The sequence below is a fragment of the Balaenoptera physalus genome, assembly GCF_965194825.1.
Source record: "Balaenoptera physalus genome assembly, chromosome: 9".
NCBI classification, from domain to species: domain Eukaryota; kingdom Metazoa; phylum Chordata; class Mammalia; order Artiodactyla; family Balaenopteridae; genus Balaenoptera; species Balaenoptera physalus.
This window is the reverse complement of record NC_138888.1, coordinates 15,281,702-15,302,774: the sequence shown is the minus strand read 5'-3', so window position 1 is coordinate 15,302,774 and position 21,073 is coordinate 15,281,702. Positions and strand designations below refer to the sequence as shown.

Below are 21,073 nucleotides of genomic sequence, written 5' to 3'. Positions count from 1 at the left end.
AGTTTTCCCATCATGTGGGCTCATCTTAACTGCTAGGTGTCAGAACTCACGTTCCGATGGATTTGTTTTCTTTCATGCGCTAACCCTACAAGGATACACTCCTGCTGAGGGATAAGCAGCCTCCACTGAGAAGAAAGGTCTTTGGCAGGTTAAATAATGGGCTTATGAACTCATGATGACCGAGGCATTCACGGGCAGGAGAAGACGTTATTTTAGAAGAGAGCTAGTTACCTACCATCTCTTCTGAGGCCAAGGCATGAAAAAAAAAAATCACATAACCTTTGGCATGGCGGGTTTTAGACAGAAATCTTCCCGAGAAGGGTAGATCCTGATTTCTCTCTGCCTCTATAACTGAAATGTAAGAAACTACTAACAGACCAGAAATGGTGAGGGCCACAATAACCACCATGGCACACAGAGACGTATGGTCTTTTTTTTTTTTTTTTTTAATAAATTTATTTATTTATTTATTTATTTATTTTGGCTGTGTTGGGTCTTCGTTTCTGTGCGAGGGCTTTCTCTAGTTGCGGTGCGCGGGCCTCTCACTATCGTGGCCTCTCTTGTTGCGGAGCACAGGCTCCAGACGCGCAGGCTCAGTAGTTGTGGCTCACGGGCCCAGTTGCTCCACGGCATGTGGGATCTTCCCAGACCAGGGCTCGAACCCGTGTCCCCTGCATTGGCAGGCAGATTCTCAACCACTGCGCCACCAGGGAAGCCCGAGACGTATGGTCTTGCTTCTTCTCTGCTCAGGGTCCTGAAGTAACACCTGCAAGGGTTAAGACCCAGACCAGAAGGATCTTCTGAAAGCTGACAGAGGAACACACCATAGTGATTAACAAAAAAGCAAGGGAGAGATGAATGGGGAGTCAGGAAAGTAGCGGCAAGGCAATTAGCCAATCCATTCCTTAATATTCTTTTTATTTCTCTATTTCTAGGGTTATTCTCTTTGTTTTAACTGGAATGTGCTGACTCCATTAAAACAATACATCAGTGTTCTTCACAACAGATATTCAAAGAGAATCCTCCTGTCTAACATTACCCAGGGACTGTTTTTTTAACATAATTTACACCTGCCGATAGATAAGATGGTGTATGAAGCTTACTTTATTTATTCCAGAAAAGTCCACAGACACATATTTGTCCATTGCTTTTGTATAAATGTATATGTACAAGGGAGTAAAAATTAAGTAATAAGTGCATTTTTATAGCATTTGTTACAAACCTGTAATCCATATCCACTGAAAAAGTTGAGCACTATGGCAGAACAGTTGGTTACTAATCAGAGCTTCACTGGTTCCTTAGACTTTAATGCAGCCGTGGATCGAGGGACCCCAAAAAAGCTCTTATAGCTACACTTTAAACAAGGGATAGTGCTGAAATCCAAGAGTCCATGAACTTGGATGGGGGAAAAAAGTACATCTTTGTATTCACTAACTTCTAACTGTAATGTCACATTTCCTTCCATTATGAATGTCAGCAGCAAATCACAGCAATATTCACAGTACCTGTGTCTGTCACAGTAGAAATCACTGACATTCTAATATTACAGTTTCTGCAGAGTCACAGTAGCAATTATGCCCATCACAGTAGCACATCATCTAACAAGGCAGATGTGCCACTATCCTGTTATTTCATGTGTCAAGAGCCACATATATTGCTGTAATCAAATTTGATAACTTTTTCAACATTTTAATAACTGCATTTCACTGTTGTTCTGCGTTATAATCATACATGGTATTTAAAGATATTCTGAGAAGGGCTATACAGACTTCATCTGACTGTTTAAGGGATCTATGGCACCAAAATGGTGATGACCCCCAGGGACTGGATGAAATTCTAACCTCCTAAATCCTGCAGCCTGTTGTGATGCTCTGGGATGTTAATACATCTGCATCTGTGCTCCAAGCCGTCCCTAAGGGTCCCTGCTCCAGGGCTCCTGTATCTGAGATCCTTGTTCTGGGAGTAGCCCAGGTAGCACCTGTCACTGGAGCCCTCTCAAGCCTAATTCAGATGAGATAGAAGAAGCTCTGGAAACTGTAGAGTGCTGTGTCAATGTAGAGCTTGCTTAGCAACCCCAATCCCTGGGCCAGCTCCTGAGCTCCCACCCCTGCCCTGCTTTGGGGTCAAACTTTCCCACATGGCTTTAGACGCTGCCCCTGGCAACTAAGGTTCTACCTGACCTGGTCTCCCCAAGGCTCACACAGAACCTCAGCTTGCGTCCTAGTTCTGGGGACCACTGGCTCAGGGTAACCACAGATGCCATTCCCACAAAATTACAAGTTTTACTGTATGGTTTTCCTGATAAGGGATCTTAACCATTGTTGAGTAACATTGTTTAATTCATTGACTTGTCCATTTGTTCTGCAAACCCCTATTGGGCAGCTACCATGTGTGAAGCAGAATGTCTTAAAAAGAAAAAGAAGTCGACGTACAAGGTCCATGACTGAAGGGAACGTGTTGGGGCATTCCCCACTGTATCCCAAACCCACAGAGTAGTGGAATGGAAGGTAGTAGTTGATCAGTAAGTATTTTCTGAGCGAATTCATCTGTCCACTCACTGAACATGTGTCAGCCCACTTGCTGACACCAGTGACTGGTGTTGGAAGTGGGGGGCAGTCCTGTTGGTTGGGGACCCTGCTCTCTAACCTGTGGGGTCTGCACTAACTCTGGGTAGTGAGCGTCAGAACTGAATTGAATGGAGTTGTAAGACATCCAGTTGGTGTCGGGAATGTACACCAATGGAGGATTTCATTAAGCGAAGGATTTTAGTTCATGTCGTGAAAAACTATTGAGATACATAAATACCAAAAGTTTCAGAAATCATGGGGCAGATTTCATGGCCTACATCATGTCCCTGACAGATTGCCCACAGGCCCCCATGTCACACTTTGAGAACAACTCTTACTCAGTTTTAGATTGAGCTATTGGTCAATTCGAAGATCTGATTTGGTTTCAAGCCCTTAGCCATCAAGAGATAGGCAAGATTTCTGCTAGACCCCATAAATTTCCTGAGAGCAAGCCAGTGTCCGCAGATCTGGGCAGACACCGTTGGTCACTGGAGATGAGACACTAAATAGCTATGTCCCTTCCTGAAAGGCCAGAGTCCCCCTACCTGGCAGCTGTCCGTGGGATGTTACCCACAGTTGCACCATGTTCTGAACTTGCATTAAAACAACCATAGATTCAGGGGATTGTCCAAAGAACCGTTCTTTTCTTTCTTTCTTTCTTTCTTTCTTTCTTTCTTTCTTTCTTTCTTTGGCTACATTGGTTCTTCATTGCTGCACGCAGGCTTTCTCTAGTTGCAGTGAGCAGGGGCTACTCTTCGTTGCGGTGCACGGGCTTCTCACTGCGCTGGCTTCTCTTGTTGCAGAGCACGGGCTCTAGGCACACGGGCTTCGGTAGTTGTGGCACGCGGGCCCAGTAGTTGTGGCGCACGGGCTTAGTTGCTCCACGGCATGTGGGATCCTCCCGGACCAGGGCTTGAACCCACGTCCCCTGCATTGGCAGGCAGATTCTCAACCACGGCACCACCAGGGAAGCCCCAAAGAATCATTCTTAATGATGACTCTGGGCCTTCCTTCAGGTCTCAGTAAGATGGTTGATTCTAGGACAAAAGATGAATGTCATGAACCAAGAAAGATGGCGAAAATACTTAATAAAAACGGAGTAGGACCATGTAGTTGAGCCATCAACATGAGATAAAAAAAGAATGAAATGCCCTGCTGTGCCATCCTCCTGTGATCTCAGCCTTATCAATGTGGGCTGTCTTCCTAGTTAATCTAATGCTCTTCCTTTGTGCTGCTCAGGCTCTGGGGTGAGCATCCTCCTCGGGTCCAAAGTGTAGCCACCTAACCTAGCGTCGCTTTCCTGAGTCCAAGACTACGATGAACACTTTTCATGGAGCAACACCGTGACTGGCCACGGCCAGTGTATTCAAGGCAAGCTAAATCCATATGAGCTAGCTGAACGTCAAAATCCTCTCTGGGCAGTTAATAGCAGACTCCCAAGCATTTGGGCTAGTTTTACTTATAGGTTTTAGAATCATGATTTTTTTTTTTTTAACTGGTCTCAGGACCATCTGCATTAGAATTACCTGCAATGCTTGTTAAAAATGTAGCTTCCCACCTCCACTTAGACCTAATATATTCAACTCTCTAGAAATGATCCTGGGAATCAGTATTTTTAGCAATTCACTAAATTATTCTCCTGCATCCTAAATTTAAAAATTAACGCAGACTCCGCTTTTGTATCACCACTGTGCTTAGCACGATGCTTCACACCTAGAAGGTGCTATGCAAGGACTCGTTGAAAGCCTGAGTACACATTTCTGGCCGTCTGTCTCCTGGCCCGTGGCGGCCCTACCTGCATGTTATAAATCATCCTTACAGCCCTCTCAATTCCTGATACCCCTTCAGAGCCAAGGAATTAAGTTTTGGTTTTTTTCATGGCATTTCTCTCCTCCCTTCCTCAGCTGTGGCTTTTCCAGGCTCCCAAGCACCCCCCGCCCCAAGTTGAATCCTTAAACCATCTCAGGAACCACAGACCTCCTAGGAAGATTCAGTGGACAACGAAGAAATATATGAGGCCAGTCAAGTTCAGGATCTCTCATCCCAGACTCGTGTCTAATAATCCAGTATGGGTTGAGTGCCTACCCAGGCAAGGCCTCACACTCGGCTCCGTGGATTAACGAGGATGATCAAGGTCGGGGAGGGGTGCTGGTAAAATGGTCCCAGAAGCCACTGGGAGGATCCTGGAGGCATTGGGGGATGGCTTTCCACCCGTCTGCCAGAGGGAGTTTATACCCATGCTTTTGAGTTTTTCATAAACTCACACTCCGTGGCAAGGCTTCCCTTCTCTTTAGCACCCTAGGTTTGTATTTAAGTCTCCTGAAATGCTTTAAAAAATACAACCTTTCAGATACGTTGTCAATCATATTTCATCCCACGATTAGAATGAGACTCAAGGCAGGTTTGTTCTGAAAACAGCCCTTGTCTCCTCTGTTTTGGCAGGGCAGAGCTCAGAGGAGGGCAATGGAATTGCCCAGACTGAGTCTGAGGTTAGAGTGTTTATGTAACAAATCCGCTAAACTTAAATATTTCTCGTGGTGTGGTCAGGGCCGCAAACCTTTGCCCGGGCTCACCACGGTGAATGTCATCTGTTTACTCAAGCCTGTGTGGGCATCTCTGTTTATGTGAAAGGACCCTGCTAGCTTAAAGCCAGTTAATATGTTCAGTCATAGATCATGATGCTTACGTATTTTACAATAATGATTGCAAAGACAATTTTTCAAAGTAATCAGACTGGTTAACATTTGTGTGTGCACTGAGCAGACATATTGAATGAATGTTCGCTTGGCAAAGTCTTACAATTAAGGAATTTTTCTTCCCCAGATAATTACATGAGCCCTGATAGTGTTCCTCCAAGCCAGCCTACCGATTACCTTCCCCCTTGATAGAGACAACGTGTACCAGACAAACAGCTGAGACAGACACCCCGAAGGGACTGGAAAGGCTCTCCTGGGGCCAGAATTAGTCAACTATATGAGAAGTGATGCTTTCCAACTTCATCACGGAGCTGGGAACCAAAGGATGCTTCAGGGGCCACGGGAGAAGATGCTGAATAACACCCCAACTCCTTCCAAGCCATTTTCTACTGTGGCTTCATTACTGAGTTTGAAATGTGAATTCCCAGAATATCAGACATCCCCAAACTCAAATGGGAGTACAGAAAGGCATTCCAAAGCCAAATGTAAATTATTTTTAAATTATTCATGCCACCTCGATAGCCATTAGAGCAGATAATTGAACTAACTGTAAATATATATGAACAGAAGTGACAGAAACAGAAACATCCACAACAAACTACAGATGAACAGAAAAATCCACTTAAGTGCTAAATAATTAGGGAGGAGAGAAGCCAGGGGAGGTGGGAAGCCATAGTTGTAGAGTGATGAGTGATTTGGGACTCAACTGGCAAGAGCCAGCGAGATGGGAGCTGGCTTGAAGAAGAGGAGGGCTGAGCCTTGGCGGAGAGGAAGGGGGAGTGGTGAGGGCTGAGGAGGGAAAATAAGATGAATCTGTGGTGGGTTCTGGTTTCTGACAAATCTGAGCTCAGCGAGGCAAAAGTGACAGATGGAACCCCGGCCAACATGAAAAAAAGAAAGTACACACTATATGAGATATTTGAGGTCCTCCTGGAACCTCAGGACACAGCGCATGGAAATAACATTCCATCTGCAGCCTTCCACCCCAGGACTGGCCCCCTTCTCTGCAGAGTGAGCTAGGGGTAAAAATGCTCTTAGAAGCAGCGCTCTCCTCCAGAGAGTAGCAACTGATTTGGGAGCAAGAATGTGTTACCTGGCAAATGGTTTGGGACGCCCCTATTTTAAAAAATTCAGAGGGTTTGGGAATTCCCTGGCCGTCCAGTGGTTAGGACTCCGTGCTTTCACCACCAAGGGCGCGGGTTCAATCCCTGGTTGGGGAACTAACATCCTGCAAGCTGTGCAGCATGGCCAAAAATAAATAAATAATTTAAAAAATTTTTTAACGTTTATAGAAGCTGGTTTGTAGACGTGGTGACTCAAAACACTTTAAAAAGATTCAGAGGGTTCAAAGCAGCTAGTGAGAACACACAGGTTTTAAGGGTAAAAAAATGTGATGCTGTCCCCCGCAAAAGGCTCCTGTTCACCACCACGGCGTGTTCCGGTGCAAACACAGGAAGGTAAATGATAGAGAAATTGCATTCAAACCCTAACGAAGTCAGCAAGCAACCTGAGAATGAAAGCTCCAAATTAGCTGGCGGTATTGATCATTCCTAAAGGAGACATCAAGCATGAAAAATTCAGTTCCTAGCAGATTCTGAAGCAGGAGCAGAGATTTGAGCAAATGTCCCTCATCCATGCAGACACCTGACGGTTGCTGGCAGGTCCCAGACTTGAGCCGCATCAACTGTCCCATGAGGACTGAGGGTGAAGGAGACCAGCCCTGTGGGGCGGATGAGGAACAGTCTAGATGAAGGCTCACAGCCACCTGGATAACAACAGACATAGGAGATAAGTGAGTAAAGGCCAGGGTCTATTGAGTTAAGCGCCAGAGAGGCTGTCTCCAGTGTGTGTAAGAAGACAGTAACTTTACCACGGAGCTTGTGCCCTAGCTCACACGGCCCCCAACCTCTCCACACCAGGGCTTTCCCCTCAGTGTGACCAAAGCGGGCAAGTGTCGTCCTAGGAGGCAAAGCTCTCTCTACACCCTGTGACCAGAGCTCCCACACTGAGGATGGAAGCGCAGGGCAAACCTACCAATCCCGCACAGACTGCAAAGAGACATCACGGGCACTGACTCTGGTCCTAGACCTGAGTTATGGGATCAAAACAGAGAAATTAACGGCGAAATTGGTAATATTTCCACCCAGATATTTTTAGGATAATCGTGTTTAAAATTCTGTGGTCTTGGGAATTCCCTAGTGGCGCAGTGATTAAGAATCCGCCTGCCAATGCAGGGGACACGGGTTCAAACCCTGGTCCGGGAAGATCCCACATGCCGCGGAGCAGCTAAGCCCGTGCACCACAACTACTGAGCCTGTGCTCTAGAGCCTGCGAGCCACAACTACTGAGCCCGGGCGCCTAGAGCCTGTGCTCTGCAATAAGAGAAGCCACCGCAATGAGAAGCCCGTGCGCACCGCAAAGAAGAGTATCCCCCACTCTCCGCAACTAGAGAAAGCCCGCGCGCAGCAACAAAGACCCAATGCAGCCAAAAATAAATAAATAAATTTATTTTTTAAAAAAATTCTGTGGTCTTACAGAATTGTCTCTGAATCACTGTACTTAGAGATGAATAGCATGTTTTACAGGGTATTCGATTAAACTTAACCAACATTTTTCAGTGTTCTTATCCTGTGCTTGATACCAAGGCCAGGCTCTAGGCAGACACAGCCAGGATAGATAAGGACTTCACACAGCACGGGTAGGCAACTACACTGCAAAATGTAATGCACGACAAACGGACGATTCCTGATCATTATTACTGATAGTAGTATTTCTCTTTCTGCTGTCAAAAACCCAGAAACGGGACTTCCCTGGTGGCACAGTGGTTAAGACTCCGCACTCCCAATGCAGGGGGCGTGGGTTCAATCCCTGGTCTGGGAACTAGATCCCACAGGCAGGCCACAATTAAGAGTTTGCACGCCACAACTGAGGAGCCCACCAGCTGTGACTAAGGAGCCCACATGCCACAACTAAGACCCAACTCAACCAAATATATAAATATTTTAAAAATCCAGAAACAGCTAAATTCAAACCATCAGATCAATAAAATGGTAATTAGTAAGAGTTTATTGTGCACATAAGAACAGTTCACGAACTGGGAGCTTTCAAAACAATAGTGGAATGAAGCTCAGAAGTATGTGTTATATAGGACAGCTTATATAGTGAAAATTTGGAGGCTGTTTATTTTTTACAGTGATTGGTTATAGCATTGAAGTTTTTCCTAATAATGGGGATTGGGTAAAATGTTTATCTTATGCCAATTTTGGAAAACAGTCTAAGTTTCATTTATGATTTTCAAAGGCATCTACAAGAAGCGTCCCAAGCTAATGTCACTTGTGTTGCAGGATAAGCTAAATTAGTTTTTCCTTACATGGCTTAACTGGTTGTATCTGTTCAGGGAATTTTCAAGTCTGGTCTCCATTTTGTAGTTTATTTTATCACTGCTTAGTAGCCCATAGCAGGAGCTGCTCAAAATTTTTGTTGTTGTTGAATGAATGAATTAACCAATTCATTATCAACATGGACATTACAATTGCCCAAGATGGCAGCGGGAAACAGGACAAAGAGAAGAACCCCTGAGTCAGGCTCCATTGGGAAGATGGCAGGCTTGCCTTGGAGGTTGGTAGAAAATGGCAGTGAAGGATGGATACGTCACCTCACATTGACTGAAGCGTGTCCAGGGGTCAACAGTAATGCAGAGAGAATAATTCATGAAGTTAAAGGAATAAGACTTTCTCCTTAAAGACTTCCTCCGTCTGCTCAAGTACAGTTGACCCTTGAACAACATGGGATTGATCTATGAGGGTCCACTTATACGTGGATTTTTTTCAGTAGTAAATGCTACAGTACTACCTGATCAGAGGTTGGTTGAACCCATGCATGCAGAACCAGATTCGAAGGGACCGTGTATGTGGAGGGCCATGTAAATTATATGGGAATTTCAACTGCGCGGAGGGTCAGCACACTTAGCCACCCCCCGCCCCCGCATCACTGTTCTAGGATCAGCTGTACCGTATCTACGTTGAGGCTTGCGAGCCTGAGGGGTAGAATCTAGTAACGTGCTGGAGTCTGGATGGTGGGAAAAGGGAGTTGGAGGGAGCCCTGCGAAGTGCCTGCCGGCTCTGGGGTCCCTACCAGGGGTTGCCCCAAGCTGTGAGTGCAGGTGCCGCCAGGACCTCTGAGGGCAAAAAACTCCCACACAGGGAGCTGACCCCTGAGGAAAGAGTCCTGCCTGCTCCCTCAGGTCCTCACCTTTTAGATGTGAAACCCACAGACGCGGACCAACGGGAGGGCCCGGCCTGGGCTCCCAGGAAAGCTGACGATGCCCTCCCCTGAGACAGCCCCTCTAGAACAATCTGGTCCTTGTCTGCCACCCAAGTCGCCCTGAGAAAAGGACTGGAGAGAAAAGGCACTCGCTGGTGCACTTTATGAATGAATTTAATCCACTGTCACTTTACTACCCATCTGCTGAGAGTGTGTCCGTTTTCACGTGACCTGGTTAGGGCTGTGCAGGCCGACAGTGAGGCATCAGAATGGCCACAGTTACAGCTGTGTCCCCAGAGACTCGGCCCCCCACCTACACACTGAGGCATCACAGGCAGAAAAAGTGCTTTGAACTGAGAAAAGAACAAAGCTCTGCCGTGATACTTCAGAGGCAGCAGAGGAGCTTGAGGACCCATCAGGTGGTTTTGCCAAGACAGCTCTTAGTTGCCTTCAGCAGTGGAATCCAGGGTTTTCCCAACAACACTGCTTTCTCAAACTCCAGATCACCAGCAGCTCTGAACTGTCATCTTTTTTTTTTTTAATATATTTATTTATTTATTTATTTATTTATTTATTTTATTTTCGGCTGTGTTGGGTCTTTGTTGCTGTGTGTGGCCTTTCTCTAGTTGCGGCGAGTGGGGGCTACTCTTCATTGCGGTGCACAAGCTTCTCACTGCGGTGGCTTCTCTTGTTGCGGAGCATGGGCTCTAGGCTCACGGGCTTCAGTAGGTGCAGCACGCAGGCTCAGTAGTTGAGACTCACAGGCTCTAGAGCGCAGGCTCAGTAGTTGTGGTGCACGGGCTTAGTTGCTCTGCAGCATGTGGGATCTTCCCAGACCAGGGCTTGAACCCATGTCCCCTGCATTGGCAGGCGGATTCTTAACCACTGCGCCACCAGGGAAGTCCCTTTTTTTTTTTTTTTAATTTTTATTGGAGTATAGTTGATTTACAATGTTGTATTAGTTTCAGGTGTACAGCAAAGTGAATCAGTTATACATATACATATATCCACTCTTTTTTTAGATTCTTTCCCCATATAGGCCATTACAGAGTATTGAGTACAGTTCCCTATGCTATACAGTAGGTCCTTGTTAGTTATCTATTTTATATATAGCAGTGTGTATGTGTCAATCCCAATCTTCCAATTTATCCCTCCCCCACATCCCCTGGTAATCATAAGTTTGTTTTCTATATCTGTGACTCTACTTCTGTTTTGTAAATAAGTTCATTTGTACTCTTTTCTTAGATTCCACATATAAGTGACATCATATGATATTTGTCTTTCTGTGTCTGACTTACTTCACTCAGTATGACAGTCTCTAGGTCCATCCATGTTGCTGCAAATGGCATGATTTTGTTCTTTTTTTACAGCTGAGTAATATTCCATTGTATATATGTACCACATCTTCTTTACTCATTCCTCTGTTGATGGACATTTAGGTTGATTCCATGTCCTGGCTTTTGGAAATAATGCTGCAGTGAACATTGGGGTGCATGTATCTTTTCAAATTATGGTTTTCTCCGGGTGTATGCCTAGGAGTGGGATGGCTGGGTCATATGGTAGTTCTATTTTTAGTTTTTTAAGGAACCTCCGTGAACTTTCATCTTTAATTCGCTTGCAGCCTTTGGGTGGTCAAGGAGTAACTTCAGACAGAAGCCAGTGTTCCTGCTCCCCGCCAGCCTGCACCCGAGTCAGGGTCTCAGAAGTGCCCCTTCCTTCCACCTGCTCAGAACTGTGTCCTCCCTTGGCCAGGCCCCTGGCCTCCCAGGCTTAAGCCTCTCCCCGGGCCTAGCATCTCCCTACAAAATTGCTAGGGAGGCAGGGTCAGTTCTTCCCGCCTGTCTTTCAAATACCACCTCTAGAGCGGAGAGACTCTATCCTTGGAATACAACCACAGATTTCTAATAAGGCTGAATTTTAAACACAGTTTTTGTAACAATCCACTCACATCTTAACTTTGTGTTATCAAATTAAAAATATATTGTCAAGGGCTTCCCTGGTGGCGCAGTGGTTGAGAATCTGTCTGCCGGTTCAGGGAGCGCGGGTTTGAGCCCTGGTCTGGGAGGATCCCACATGCTGCGGAGCGACTAGGCCCGTGAGCCACAACTGCTGAGCCTGTGCGTCTGGAGCCTGTGCTCCGCAACAAGAGAGGCCACGATAGTGAGAGGCCCGCGCACCGCGATGAGGAGTGGCCCCCACTTGCTGCAACTGGAGAAAGCCCTCGCACAGAAACAAAGACCCAACACAGCCAAAAATTAATTAATTAATTAATTAAAAATATATATATATATTAAAAAATATATATATATATATTGTCAAGAATATTCTTGCCATTCTAAACCACAAATGGGATTGTTTTGTTTGGTTTTTAATCATAGCAAGGAAATTTACTCTGTGCAGTTGCAGCATATCTCTTTTTTAAACCTATTTATGTCCATAGCAAAAAAAAAAAAAAAGAAAATTCCTCGTAAAGTTAAATATAGAATTAACATATGACTCAGCGATTCCATTCCTACGTATGTGCCCAAAGAATTGAAAACAGGAACTCAAACATGTACACCATGGGGAATTTGGCGGTCCAGTGGTTAGGACTCCAAGCTTCTACTGCTGGGGGCATGAGTTCAATCCCTGGTCAGGGAACTAAAATCCTGCAAGCCACACGGTGTGGCCAAAAAAATTAAAATGTACACCAAGTTTGTAGCAATAGCCAAAAGGTGGAAATGACCCAACAAATAAATGGATAAACAAAATGCAGAATATACATACAAATGGATGAAATTTTGACATGTGCTACAACATGGCTGGACCTTGAAAACAACATGCTGAGTGAAATAAGCCAGATGTAATAGGACAATAGTATATGATTCCACTTATATGAAATATCTAGAGTAGGCAAATGCATAGAGACAAAAAGTGGATTGGAGGTTAACAGGGGCTGGAGGTTGTTACTTCATTGGTAGAGTTTCTGTTTGGGTGATAAAAATGCTTGGAATTAGATAGTGGTGATGGTTACCCAACACTGTGCATGTAATTAATACCATTGAATTGCACACTTTAAAATGGTTAAAGTAATAAATGTTATGTGTGTTTTAGCACAATTTTTTTTTAAATCAGGCTTTTTATTAGTATGACAGTTTTTGGCTACTAGAGCAATTATACATCTTATTGGCTCAAATTAAAATCTTGGTAATGATATTTACTCCCAACATAAAAATCTAGTTTTCAATGTCTTGTAGAACTTTGCCGACATGACCAATGTAACCAGTGCACACTGCCTGGAAATGCCCTTCTCAGGCACATGGGTCCAGAAAGAGTGGCAGACCTGGAGAAGCCTGGCCTTGTGTCCAGCTCTCTGCTTCCTGCTTCTGCGACCCTGCAAGTCGCTTATGATCGCAATGCATCAGTTTCCATATGGCACAATAATGACACCAATTGTTTCACAGGGTTGTTGTGAAGATAAAATGTGTGGGGAATGTAATGTGCTTAATACAGTGCTGGTGCAAAGTCAGTGCTCATCATTAAGCTATTGTTCTTATTAATATTATCATGACAGAATTCAGGGCTTTGTTAAATGAGTGATTGAGATTTAAAGGGGAAGAGTGATTAAGAAGCACTAACAATTCCAAAGAGAGGAACCGAAGAGCATGGCTCAAAGATTTACGATGAAACTCAGTCCTGGTTGTTGAGAAAAGGCACGAAGCCTTTTTGAACATTCCACCAGCTGAGCCTGCAGTGGCACCTTGGGGCAGCAGGAGGAGCCCAGGCTGAGTCATTCTCAGGGGTCCCTTGGCCTGATCCCATGGAAGCCTCTGGTCCCAGCAGCTGCGAATCACAGCTGTGGGCAAATAGACTGAGTGTCTTTTGCTGTGATAATTGTTTGCTCTGATCACTTGCACTGTGTTGGTTTATGCTGCTGGGATGCATTGCCAGTTTAAGCACCTTAACCTTCTGTTTCCTTTAGCTCTCAACCTCTTAACAACCTTCCCACTCCGGACCCCAGTGACATACAGGGAGGTGTCCAGAATGGCCACTGGGACATTGTTGGTCGGGATCAACATCCGCTTTGAAGGTGTCAGGCCTGATATGAACCCAGTCTAGGGAGGGAGGGAGGGAGGGAGCGCGCCGGCAGGGGAACAACATATTTCACATAAACAGACCCTTCAGCCTTTGCAGCTTTGGTTTCCCAGGAGCGCAGCCAGCGGCAGGAGTTTGGTTTTGAGAAGTAAAGATTTAGCTTTGACAGTTGGGCGGTCACTGCATCCCGATTGCTTTCCTCTGTGTGAGTTGCTATTGCTGGTTGGAGGCTGTTGTTTTCCCCTATGTGTTGTGTAGGATTCAGCCCTTTCCTGGGAAGAGAGCGCACATTCCTTGCTTCCCTTAATCACTACTTTGGCATCAGTGCGGAACACTCTAGATAAGGGACCACAGTGCCTGAAGCATCCTGGAGAGGAGGGAGGGCAGTGGCTGGAGTGAGAATACACACTGTAAAGAGTGGAACCCTAGAGAGTTTAGGGCTCGTCTCCTGCCCCCGGAGCAGAGCACGTGCAACCCGGGGGCAGGGAGCGGGAAGCAGAAAGCATAATAGCTGAAGGTGAAGAGGAGGAACTTGTGAGATTTTTAAGTCATAACTATATGCTAGGATACCCTGGAAGTTTATTTTCCCAATTCAAAATATTTTTTTTCTGACTCAAAAGTACATTAACGGACCTTACATGAACCAGTGGGGCAAGTGTGCTATGAAATGAGAATTTGATACAGCAGGGGTAAAAAAACAAAAAACAAAACAAACGAAAAGCGTAATTTAAAAAAAATGTATATAACTTATTTAAAAAGGAAATCAACAATTGTTTAATGGGTGCAGAGTTTCAGTTTGGGAAGACAGAAAAGGCTCTGGAGATGGAAGGGCGGGGGGTGGTTGCCCAACAGTGTGATTGTACTTAATGCCACAGGACTGTATACTCACAAAGGGTTAAAATGGTAAATTTCATGTTATGTATACTTTGCCACGTTAAAAACAATTTTTAAGTGCTTTCACTGATACATATTTGTCTCCTCATTTGTATCCATTTTATGTCTGGGGTTTAGGTAAGCTCTGGTTCTGATTACTAGATTCTACTCTAGCTAGTTATGTGACCTTGAGCAAGTCATCTCACCTTTCTGGTCTTCAGTTGCCTCACTTGTCATAGGAGAAATTTGAAAAGAATAGTCCGTTACAGCTCTGATAGCCAAGGATTAGTATTTCTTGAGGGTGTGCCATGTGCCAGGCTCTCTGCTACACATTTTATCAGCATGACCTCATTCAGTCCTCACCAGTATCCCGTGAGGCTGGTATAATCATCCTCATCTGAGAGAGAGAGAGAGAGGAATCAGAGGCTTAGAAGGTTCGGTGACTTGTCCACGTACAGCAAGCGAGTGGGATTTGGACTTAGGTCTGGGGGACCCCAGGGCCCAGGCTCTCAGCTGCTGTTCAGTACTGCAGCAGGAAGAACGTCATAGCCAAACCACCACGAAGCTTTCTCCCTGGAAAAGCTATTAGCCTGGAAAATAAGACCGACGTCCAGCCAGGAGCCGGTTCTGCTGTGCTTTCTTATTCCACTTGGTGACCATGCTGCGGCCTCCTGAGAATGTGGGCTGAAGGGCGGGCAGGAAGCAGGACGGGCAAGCTGGCCAGGCTGCTGGCTCCTGCAAAGTCAGGTCTCCACAGTAAGTTTCACTTTTTTGCCCTAAAGTAATTGAAATCTCCCCAAACTAGATCCCTCCTTATTTCAGCATAATTAAAATATGTATGAGAATAAAGGCATTCTATTTAGATTATGTTTCCTCCTATCCTCCACCACGAATATTTGTATTCATAATGCAATCAAGAGTTGGTTGCCTGAGAATCGGGTCCCTGAAGCAGACAACGACTGACTCTCAGCTATGCAATGAAGATTCACTGGTCTTCAAATATTCTCCCAGTCTGTTTTAACCATGATTGTTTCCGTCCCCGTTAACCACAGCATTAATTAGGGCACTTAGCAAGAAGCACATGGGGCATGTCTGCATGTCACCAGTGACCCTCGGACAGAGAAATAGAGAAAAAAGCAAGAAAAGACAGCAACGGTACAAGTGAACATTGGCTGCCCGTGGGATATTGCAAAACCATGGCATATTTGCATTTGTTGATGAAAATCATTGCAAATCAGCCTAGGAATTAGATAACAACAACATCAACAAATCATTGGAACATCTGTACAATGACACTATGTAGACATTAAGAATGAGTCAGATCTCTAACAGAGCAAATCAATGGATGAAGCTTTGGAAGTTGAAGCCAAGTTGAGCAATCATCCTTGCGGGCACGGAGACAGGTCTGAAAACAGTAATGGGATCCTTAAACAAGAAGCAACCAATGCCACAACAAACAGCCTGGAGAAAGAATCGCAAGGACACCACAGAGGAGCAGCTCAGGTGCAAATAGCAGGAATGTAAACCCAAGCGTGACTTTCTCCCCAGCACCTGAGTGACTAAAGCTCCTCGCCACGGCTTAGTGAAGAGGAACTGACGGCTGTAAGCAGAACTCTGCTGACCAGCATTTGTGTTCTGTCATATGTACTTGTGCTTAAAACACTGAACACACCAACACACACACACACCTTTAATTCTTAAGATTCAAATATTCTCTTTTTTTCCTATAAAGTCCATAATTCCAAGGCCTTTGGTGGTACCTTCACAAAAAAATTTCTGCATTGGATACTAACTACCAACCACCAAAATCTGTTACCTGGTACGGGTAAAACCCAGTAAACCGCACTGTATTAGTTAGTTAGGGCCACATATCAAATTAACCCAAACCTTAGTGACTTAAAGCAACAATTATTTTTAATTATCTCTCACAATTTCAGTGGGTCAGACATGTGGGTCACAGAAGGAACAAAGATTTATCTCCGCTCCACAAGGACTGGAGCCTCAGCTGGAAGGTTTTCGGGGTGAAAGCTGGAATCATCTGAGGGCTTGGTCACTCGCACGTGTGACAAGTAATGCTGGCTGCCAGCTGAGGGCCTGACTGGGACTGTTGGTTAGAACCTCCACCCATGGCCTCTCTGTGTGCACTGGGCTTCCTCACAATATGGCAGCTGGGATCCAAGGGCAAGCATCCCACAAGAGGGAACCAAACAGAAGCTCTGTCCTTGTTACGATCTAGCCTGGAAGTCACACAGCTTTGCTTCCACTGTACTCCATTGACCAAGGTGGTCACAAGCCTATGCCCAGACTTAAGGGGAATGAACACAGACGCACATCTCAATGGGACGGACGTCAGCCACACAGTAAGAAGGGCATATAGAGCGGGATACGTATCTAGGGGTGGCCATCTTTGGAAGATACAACCTGCCCTTACAGAATTCTGCTTTAAAGCCGATTTCTGTAGGAAAGTGCACCATGGTTGAAAGATTTCATGAACAAGAGAGTCTTAGGTGGATCCTGAGACATAATTGGGGAATATTTGGTGTCCGGTGACATGGTGGGTGATAGGATTAGAAAGGTATGTTAGGGCCAGATTTCAGAGAGTCCTAAATGATATATTAAAAGTGTGGTCTTTATTCCAGGGACACGGAGGAGCCACAGAAGTATTTTCACCAAAGATTTCTCTCGAGGCCCTGGAGAGAATGGATTAGAGAAAAGGGGAGGCAAGTCCAACTGGGAGCTAAGTAAAGTGGTCCAGGTGAGATATGTCAGCACTCTGGACAATGACATTTACCTGCATCTTTGAGCAACCAGCCTGTACCTTCTGTCCACTTTGTTTCTCTCTGATTACAAATTCAGCGAGGACCCGAAATCGTTTCAGCGTCTCATATTAATAGATTATAGGTCTCAAAGACATACATTCGATATGTAGTTTGTATTTGTAATCATACACATACAGCATAAAACAGCTTGCCTTAAAATGACACTTCTCACATGGCTATGAAATTATATAAAGCATTCATTTTGCTTATAAGCCCCACAAACTTCCTCCTACAGCTTCTTTTCGGACTTGTTTTTAGTGTATCACTTGAATATATTGCTCGGGTCGCTCTGTCCTCCTTTTCTGTCTTTGCTTAACCCTTAGCATAAATCAGAATCACAGAGCAAATCATGTCCCTGGTTCTCTAGAAACTTTGACTGATGGCTGAGCTATGATCAGAAGTTCTAGGGGTCCATGGGCTGGGAGGGGGGGCAGGGACATGACACAGACATCTCTAAGAATCTGATGACAATTCATAGGGAGTGTGGGCACCCCCAAGTGGACTTGTTGTCTCATGAGACGGCACGTACCTTTGGGGTACTGGCTTGAATCAACAGGCTCCTATGAATCAGCTGGCGATCGTCACCTGGATGAGGTCAGAGTGGTCACAGGTACTCCGGCCCCTGAAATGAGGGCTCTGTCTGACTTGAAGCAGTCATTCATCTCTTTGAACTTCAGTTTCTCAAGATGAGCATGGTAATGAAGACACTTAACCCCTGGAAGCAATGTCCTGACGTGCTGGCCATCAGCTTAGAAATCTGTGTTTGCTTATGTGCACGATCAAGGCAAATGTAACCTGTCCTTTCAGCCAACTCTGCTGAGGTTGCTTTTACAACTATGACTGGTAGTTAGGTTTACTCTTCAATTGCTTTATTTAAACTCGAATCTAGTTATATAAACATACCTCAGCACAATTTATAGGCTGGCGATTCTTTCTATCATAGCTGACTTGTTTTTCTTCTTGAAACAAACTCTTGAGTCTAGACTTTGTCAGGTTGATACATGAGGGTGGGGACTGTTTATACCGAAACCATATACACATTCCAGACACGTGCCTTGTTACTGATCCGAAATAAAGGTGATGAGCCTTTGACTTGTAAAGAGACACTCAAGAAATTGTTTGAAGTGCAAACTCTGATCTATTACTAGAAAGAGGCACAAAGAGTTCCTCAAAACTTTCTTTGCTGCTTTTGAAGAGGCGGGTGTTAGGGAGGCAGCAACTTTATTTTATTTATTTATCTATTTTTTTTGGCATGCGGGATCTTAGCTCCCCAACCAGGGATCGAACCCGTGTCCCCTGCAGTGGAAGCTCGGAGTCTCAACCACTGGACCGCCAGGGAAGTCCCAGACAGCAACTTTAGATCAATACAGGAGAGAACTTTCTCATGATACAAACTCTTCTACAATGAAAGGGGCTGGGGAATCTCTAACTAGTGACTTTCCTCACAGGGGAAATGCTTAAACAGAACCGATTGACCATCTTCAAGAAATGGTAGGAAAGGGTTTAATCAACCAACGGGAAAGGAGATGGATTTGGAGGTATCTTTCCATTCAAATATCCTTTCTTAGATGTCTCCAATAAGCCTATGAGGATGAAAATAAGATTTTGTTAATGGTTCAGTCCTAAAAACAGATCTTTGCAAACAGTGCGTGTGGATAGCCTACTGAGGGTGGGGTTTGTGCGGGTAGGGTGAGGATATGGGTGCATGTGTACAGTGCTATGCTGGGAGTTTTAGGTCAGGTGTGTTGTCCAAAGAACATATTTCTAAGCTTTCAAAACACAGACAAAAATTATGCTCAATAGGTCAGTATCCAGTGGCTTCTCCATTCTAGGGCTGAGAAAATAAAACTGGTAATGGCAAAGTTTACTTTGCTAGCCTGTCAGAGACTTCAGACTGTTGGGAGGGGGATTCTAGCAGAGGCCAGGCCTAAAGCAGTGAGGAGGGAAGGGAAGGTCTTGGTCCTTCAGAGGGGACTGACCTTTATGGCCCGCTCACAGTCAGACTAGTGCTAAGGTACATGAGGTGCAAATCAGTCCCTGAAGCTCTATGGTGATGGTACATTTTCATTACAAATAAGCCTGAATGTCATTACTTGGTTTCTTCATAACAGAGGTATCACCTCACACCGGTCAGAATGGCCATCATCAAAAAATCTACAAACAATAGATGCTGGAGAGCGTGTGGAGAAAAGGGAACCCCCTGGCACGGTTGGTAGGAATGTAAACTGATACAGTCACTATGGAGAACAGTATGGAGGTTCCTTAAAAAACTAAAAATAGGGCTTCCCTGGTGGCACAGTGGTTGAGAATCCGCCTGCCAATGCAGGGGACACGGGTTCGAGCCCTGGTCCGGGAAGATCCCACATGCGGCAGAGCAACTAAGCCCATGCGCCACAACTACTGAGCCCGCGTGCCGCAACTACTGAAGCCCACGCGCCTAGAGCCCGTGCTCCACAACGAGAGAAGCCACCGCAATAAGAAGCCCGCACACTGCAACAAAGACCCAACACAGCCAAAAATAAATAAATAAAATCAATAAATTAAATTAAAAAAAAACTAAAAATAGAACTACCATATGACCCAGCAATCCCACTGCTGGGCATATACCCTGAGAAAACCATAATTCAAAAGGACACATGTACCCCAATGTTCATTGCAGCACTATTTACAATAGCCAAGACATGGAAACAATCTAAATGTCCAACTACAGATGAATGGATAAAGAAGATGTGGTACATATATACAATAGAATATTACTCAGCCATAAAAATGAACGAAATTGGGTCATTTGTAGAGATGTGTATGGACCTAGAGTCTGTCATACAGAGTGCAGTAAACTAGAAAAAGAAAAACAAATATTGGGATTTTCCTGGTGGCCCAGTGGTTAAGAATCTGCCTGCCAATGCAGGGGACATGGGTTCAAGCCCTGGTCTGGGAAGATCCCACATGCCACGGAGCAACTAAGCCCGTGCGCCACAACTACTGAGCCTGCACTCTAGAGCCCGCGAGCCACAACTGCTGAGGCCGGGCACCACAACTACTGAAGCCCATGCACCTAGAGCCGGTGCTCTACAACAGGAGAAGCCACAGCAATGAGAAGCCCACGCACCACAACGAAGAGTAGCCCCCGCTCACCGCAACTAGAGAAAAGCCCGCGGGCAGCAAATGAAGACCCAATGCAGCCAAAGATAAATAAATAAAATAAATTTATAAAAAAAGAAAAACAAATATTGTATACTAACGCATATTTGTGGAATCTAGAAAAAATGGTACAGATGAACCTATTTGCAGGGCAGGAATAGAGATGTAGAGAACGGACATGTGGACATGGTGGGGGAAGAGGAGGGTGGGACGAATTGGGAGATTAGGTTTGACATAAATACACTACGTAATGTGTAAAATAGATAGCTAGTGGGAACCTGCTGTATAGCACAGGGAGCTCAGCTCCGTGCTCTGTGACGACCTAGATGGGTGGGATGGGGGTGGTGAGAGGGAGGTCCGAGAGGGAGGGGATATAGATATACATATAGCTGATTCACTTCACTGTACAGCAGAAACTAACACAACATTGTAAAGCAATTATACTCCAATAAAAAAAAGAACTTCATATGAATCAGCACATGAAGATTGATAAAGTTCAGAAGCTGTGTCTTCTAATAAAAAGGGCAACATATATATATATATATATATATATATACATGAATGAGTATATATACATATATGTGAATATGCATGTATGAATTATATGTATGTATATATGTATATATATGAATCAGTATAT

At 44.9% G+C, this 21,073-nt stretch overlaps 1 protein-coding gene and 1 long non-coding RNA gene across 2 annotated transcripts in view; both read left to right on the top strand.

Moving 5' to 3' along the window:
* The window catches only part of MTHFD1L (methylenetetrahydrofolate dehydrogenase (NADP+ dependent) 1 like), a 212,569-nt gene extending 207,185 nt beyond the window's left edge, over positions 1-5,384 (top strand). The window contains exon 28 of the mRNA XM_082474543.1: positions 936-5,384. The gene's annotated coding sequence lies outside the window, so the exon portion shown is untranslated. The remainder of the gene's footprint in view (positions 1-935) is intronic.
* A 7-nt stretch (positions 5,385-5,391) lies between these two features.
* Positions 5,392-21,073, top strand: part of LOC309666904 — a 108,291-nt gene continuing 92,609 nt past the window's right edge. Inside the window, exons 1-2 of the long non-coding RNA XR_014267338.1 lie at positions 5,392-15,229; positions 17,113-17,228. This is a non-coding gene — a long non-coding RNA (uncharacterized lncRNA). The remainder of the gene's footprint in view (positions 15,230-17,112; positions 17,229-21,073) is intronic.